Source organism: Dendrobium catenatum, unplaced genomic scaffold (genome assembly GCF_001605985.2).
Source record: "Dendrobium catenatum unplaced genomic scaffold, ASM160598v2 fragScaff_scaffold_390, whole genome shotgun sequence".
Classification (NCBI taxonomy): domain Eukaryota; kingdom Viridiplantae; phylum Streptophyta; class Magnoliopsida; order Asparagales; family Orchidaceae; genus Dendrobium; species Dendrobium catenatum.
The window spans coordinates 8,696,658-8,703,756 of NW_021318852.1; positions in this window are offsets into that span (position 1 = coordinate 8,696,658).

Sequence of the window (7,099 nt, forward strand, 5' to 3'; positions counted from 1 at the left end):
AGTATTAAGCCATGCTGTCACCATTACCATTCTTTCTAAAGCGTCGCTTTGAAGCTTTTGACTTCATTTGAGATAGTTTTTTATTATTTTAAAAAATAAATTTTTTATACTGAAAAATTATTTTAAAAAACAGTAAGAAAATCATTTCAAATTAGAGAAATTATTTTTTGGATACCGAACTGTTCAGAAACAAATCAGAATGAGACTTTAACGCTTTTGTAATAATGGCATGACTAGTATCATTAATTGGGATATTTTGGTACATAATTTGCTATAATATATTAAAAAAATAATAATGTTAAATGTCTATTTCATTAATAAAAACAATTAATCTTGGCCTTATATATCATAAAATAGTTATTAGGTCTTGTTCGGGATAACTTTTGGCTACTGTTTTTTGAAAGTTTATTAGGTCCGGACATCGGACGTAGAGATATGTCCATACTCCAATAAAATATTGACAGATGAAGTGTACACGTGGATATTCAATTAAATTTATTTTTTTACTTTATAAATTAAATGTGTCCATGGAATTTTAAGCCAAACACAGGTAAAGCCCAGGTAAAGTGCAAGTAAAGCGCAGTCAAAAAGCACAGTCAAAGTGCAGTCAAAGCAAAGTCAAATCGCAGTCAAAGCGCAGTCAAAAAGCACAACAAAAGCACAGCCCACGTGTCAAATTTTAATTGGATATCCGAACCTATATCTACGTCTAGTGTTCAGACCTAATAATTTTTCCTGTTTTTTTTCCATATTTTAAGAAATTTTTATACTAAAAAGTTGCTTTAAAAAAACAAGAAGAAAATTGTTCCAAACGAAGCCTTAGGTCTTGTTTGGAATAACTTTTGTCTACTGTTTTTTGGCTGCTTTCAAAGAATTTTTATAATAGAAAGTTGCTTTAAACATATAATCAAATAATTTATCAAGATTTAGGCCTCATTTGGGAAGGCTTTCATAATGATTCTTAAAATAATTTTTTAGAACAAAAATTAAAATTTTAATACGAAAAAATTGCTTTAAGAATTAGTAAGAAAGCTGCCCCAAACGAAGCCTTGATCATTTTTACTCTCATGATAAAATGTTTTGAAATTTTAATCTTTCAAAAGTTATTATATCGAGTTTTAAAAGAATTTGCTCCCTTAGCTTCTCACTAAATCTTAAATACTCTATTAAGATTTATATTTAGAATAGATGTAAATATCATGCTAAGATTCAAAAATAAATTGTAATTATTATATTATTTTATAAAAATTATAATAGTTTTATAACTGATATATAATCAAAAAATTATCTTAAAAGCAAAGTCGAGTTGGAAACTTCAAAAATTAAATCGGTGACCATCTGAACTCCAATCTCAGCAAATTTATAGTCGAACTGAACATTTCGAAAATATGAACCCAACAACACCAAATTCGTCTCATTCCGAGCCCAAATGAGTCCAAATCAAAGACCCAAAGCGCATTTGGAAGGTTCAATCCATAATTTGGATTGTCAAATAGTTTTCAAACATGACATGGTTATAGTCAAATCGAGCGGCTCGACGAGAAAAATCAAAAGAGCCCAAGATCGTCAAATTCAAATATCATTAAGACATTCAAATGCCCAATAAACGATCCATGATCAAAGGATTCAACGTCGGTCGTCCATTCAAACCACTACTAAATTACCCTTGATATCCCTCATATTTATTTGTCATGTCACTCTCAAAAAACTATAAATAAACCCCTCATTTCATTGCCGGACATCAACCCGAAACTGAATTTCTGCTCGTTGCCGGACTTTTGTCCATCGCCAGATTTCTTCTCAACGCCAAACTTAAGCATGTTGTCGGACTTCTGTCCATCGCCGGACTTCTATCTGACGTTGGACTTCCGCCCGTTGCCGGACTTTTGCTAGTTGTCGGACTTTCGTCAGACTTCTAGACATGGAGAAACAAAATAGGCGAAGATGCCTACGTCCACGAAGAGGGGATGAGGATTACAATGTAATGGAGAAACAAAATAGAGATTACAAACACTCAAGTTCTCTCTTGTGCTCTCAAAAGCTCTCAAACCCTAAATTTATAGACTTTTGTTTTCCAATTTATTTAAAATTATAAATCCCTAAATTTATAGACTTGAGACAAAACAAAATAGGAAAAAGTTTCATAATCAAATCCCATTTAAATATCTAATTAATGCAATAATTAGATCACTAATTAATGTATTAATCAAATCTCTAATAAAATCTCAAATATCCACAACTTAATTAGAAAAATAATCAATTACATAATTGAGTCATCAAAGTCTCCCAAATCAAAGCTGATTTGGATTTGAAAAGACTTCCAACTCAGTTAACAAAGTATTGTAATTTTCTATGAATCACAAAGTCTCTTTACATTAAAAAAAAAAAAATCTTTTGGGAATGTGTGAAGTTGTAAGAAATCCTAAAAGGACACATCTTTGCTTAATTCAAATTATATTGCTAATTAATACAAACACTCCTATATTATACTAATAAGTATTATAGATTTCTACTATAAATATTCAATATATTTTATCATATTTATATAGTAATGAACTATTCCAATAAAGATTTAATAATTCTAAGAGTTTGCCATTTAAAAACTACAAACAAAAAAAAAAAATATGAGATTTCTTTAGCAACGAGGAGATCGCCCGTCATTACTAAAAAGGATGATGCACATCATCAAAACTAATGAGGATTCCAACAAAATTTTTATCGCCATCATCAATAAACATTGATAGCCAATATTTTCAACAAAATTGATACACGTCATCGACACCAATGCCCAACCCAACAAGATTGTCCATACCTACAATAATGTCATTTTCCATGGCAAACAACAGCCACCATCACAAACTAAAGAAGTTGAATAAGCTATAGAATTTTCAATGCCATGGAAACAGGCAAAAGTGCTCAAAAGATCAAAGCTTTTGCAAACGATTGAAACAATTGAATGAGAAAGAAGCACATAAAAGAGAGAGACCTACGAAGGAGCTAGCATGCTGAGATATTAAATATATCAGATCAATCAACACGATTGTGAAGGAGAGATTATACATGCGGTGTCTGGACTGTCCGGAGGCAAATCCGGATGTGTCATGTCACCCGGATGCACTTGACCCTGGGTGATGTGGTGCGTCCAGATTTGCCTCCGGACGCCGCACGTAATAATCGGAGGCAAATTCGGACGCCGCACGTAATAATTTTCCGTTGTAAAGAAAGCAAACTGAGTAATGACAAGTGAGAACCAAAGACCCAAAGAATAGTATAGATTTGAGGCATACGAAGTAAATAATGTAAGTGACCATTAGGCCAACGATGAGAATAGAAACCAAGGGAGTGCCATTGTGGTTTAGGAGAAACATGGCGGTAGGGAAGAGGGTAAGGGCGATGATATATACACCTCTACTACTTTTAATGCAAGGAAAAAAAAAACATAGAAGAAAATATTTTGATGCATGTGGGAGCAGAAATTTGCAAATCTACAGTGATAGACAAGCCAGCGAGCTGAGAGAAATTATTATGTGCTGATATAGAATGTGTCTAGAGACTAACTAGAATGCGCCACGTCAACGGTACCGAGCGAAGAGATGACGTAGCGCATTCTGATTGGTCTCCGGACGACATCCGCAGAGAATAATTTCTCGGGAGCGAGCTGAAATCACAAGAGCAATGTTTGGGGATTATGGAGCAGGTTTCGGGATGGTCTTCAGAGATCGTGCAGGGTTAATTAGGACTTTTGATCTATGTAAAATGGAGGAAGCTCTCGATAAGCAGCCATAAAAACCTTTGAAAACTGACCAAATAATGGAGTACTAAACAAATTATTTTCCATTGTAAAGAAAGCAAGCTGAGTGAAGACCAGTGAGAACCAAAAACTCAAAGAATATAATAGATTTGAGGCATAGGGAGTTAATAATGTAAGCGACCATTAGGCTGACAATGAGAATAACAACTATGGGAGTGTTGAAAATATAAATCAAAATTAATTATCAAATTTTTTGTGTATCTAGAAAATTATATGGAAGAAATACTTGAAATATGAAATAACTTTTGGTGGTTGGTAGTTGAACTTTTATTATGGAAATCTCTAGAATGTGTTTCTAGAATTGTCCTTGTACAAGTATAAAAATGCATTGAGTCCTGTCATTTTGATGTAAGAGAGAAAAATTTCTAATAGAAATTCCTCTTATTTTTATCCTCTTTAACTCTTATAAATAATTTCTCTCTAACAAGTGGTATCAGAGCCAAATTCGATGACAAGTAGTATGAATCTACAAGTGCCTTGTCTCACAAAGGAGAATTATGAGAATTAGAGTCTTCAAATGAAGGCTTTATTTGGATCGCAAGATATTTGGGAGATTGTTGAGAAAGGCTATGTCGAGCATCAAGATGAAGAAATCAACAGCCCAAAGGGAACTATTGAAAGAAAGTAAGAAGGATAAGAATGCGCTCTTCTTCATTTATAAAGCACTAGATGAGGCAAACTTTGAGAAAGTGGCTGGTGCATCTACCTCTAAGCAAGCATGAGAGATACTTCAAGTTATATATAAAGGCATAGACAAGATAAAGAAGATTCGACTTCAAACTCTCTGAGCCGAATTTGAGGCACTTACAATGAAGGAAGCAAAAAATGTTGAGGACTATTTCACAAAAGTCTTAACTATCGTCAATCAACTATGAAGGTATGGAGAAATATTAGAAGATTTTCGAATGTATAAAAAATTCTACGCTCAGTAAATGATAAATTTGAGCATATTATCATAGCTATTGAGGAAGCTAAAGATTTAGAGACAAGTGTTGATGAACTAATGAGCTCTTTAATGACTTATGAGCAAAGAAAAAAATAAGAAAAAATATGATACTATCGAACAAGTTCTCCAATCAAAGCTCTCATTAAAAGGTGACAAAGACGACACAAAAAATGAAGAAAATTCAAATGATCAAGATATTTATGGACAAGGCCGTGGTCGAGGTCATGGTCGTGGTCGTGGCTTTGGAAGAGGTCGAGGATATGGACGAGGACGTGGTGGATATAAAAAAAAATAATTAAAAAAATCAAAACTAAAAAAATGAAGAGTGGAAAAAAGAGCCAAAATATCAAAGGTATAAAAAAAAATCTAATGTTCGTTGTTATATTTGCAAGAAATTTGATCATTATGCTTCTAAATATTATCATAATAAAAATAAAGCCATCCTGGTTAAAGAGAAGAAAGATGATCCAATTTTATTATTATCATTGAAAGGAGAAGAAGATGAAAAAGAAAATAATTGGTATTTAAATACTGGAGCAAGTAATCATATGTGTAGGGATAAAAACATGTTCATAAAAATAGAGGCGATAGAGAGTCAAATTTATTTTGGTGACTTTTTAAAAATTCCGGTAAAAGGAAAAGATAAAATACTTATTCTTCTTAAAGATGGAACCCATCAATTTATTTTTGAAGTTTATTATGTGTCGGATATGAAATGCAATATTTTAAGCTTGGGAAAATTACTTGAGAAAAGACTTGACATTCATATGAAGGATAAAAAGCTCACAATTAAAAATAATTCAAATGAATTAATTGCCCAAATGGAGATGACAAGAAATAGGATGTTTATTCTTAATATAAAAAATGGAGTAATGAAATATTTAAAGACATGTGTGAAAGATCCATCATGGCTTTGACATATGAAACTTGGGCATTTAAATTTTGGAGATCTAAATAATATGTCGAGAAAATGAATGGTGCATGGGTTACTAGATATCAATCATCCAAATCAAATTTATGAAGATCGTGAATTTGGAAAAAAAAAACGTAGAAAGAGTTTTTCAAATGAAGCAAGCTTTAGAACAAAGAAACCTCTTCAATGAATCCACACGGATGTATGCAACCCCATTACTCCAGCATCATTTGGTAAGCATCGATATTTCTTAACTTTTATTTATGATTATTCAAGAAAAACATTTGTTTATTTTTTGAAAGAGAAATCAAAAGCTTTCATTATGTTTAAGAAGTTCAAAGCAAGTACATAAAAAGAAAATGGATTTTTAATAAAATTCATTAGATCAAATCGAGGAGGCGAATTTACATCCAAAGTATTCAAAGAATATTGTGATGAGCGTGGCATTCGACATCAATTAACAACACTATTTTCACCCTAACAAAATAGAGTAACGGAGAGAAAAAAATCGCACTATTCTTAATATGATACGAAGCATGATCAAAAGCTAGAATATGCCTAAAGAATTTTGGGCCGAGGCGATGACATGTGCATTCTATACACTCAATCGGTGCTCAACTTCAAGCTTACAAGATATGACACCACAAGAAGCACGGACAGGAAGAAAGCCAAATATATCTCATTTGAAGGTGTTTGGAAGCATTGCATATGCACATGTCCCTGAACAATGGACTAAGCTGGATGACAGAAGCTTCAAACTCATCATCATCGGTTATCAATCTAAATCATATAAACTATTTGATACTAAAACTTCAAAAATTATTTTTAGCAGGGATGTTGAGTTTCATAAAGGAGCATGGAATTGGCAAAATAAAGACACTCAAAAGAAAGATCAAGTACTAGTGAAGCTACAAGATGAAAAACAATTATCTACAAATTTGCAAGATTCACATTCTCCAAGTACTTCAGAAAATAATCATAGAAAAAGGAAGACAAGAAATTTAATAAACTTTTATGAGGTAACTGGCAAACTTCATTTTATTTGCTTACTTGCAAATAATGAACCACTGGAATTTGAAGAAGCCATAAAAGATGAAAGATGGAGACGTGCCATGGATGAAGAGATCAAATCTCTAATAAAGAATACAACATGGGAGCTCACGACATTACCAAAATGACATAATACTATTGGTGTAAAATGAGTATACAAAGTGAAGAAAAATACAAAAAGAAAAATAGAAAAGTATAAGGGATGGCTAGTAGCAAAAGAATACAAGCAGAAAGAAGGCATCGACTATAATAAGGTATTTGCTCCTCTTATTTGTATGGAAACTATTTGCTTAATTATTTCTCTTGCTTCACAAAATAATTGGTCTATTTATTAAATGGATGTTAAATCTGCATTTTTAAATGGAGTTATTGAGGAAGA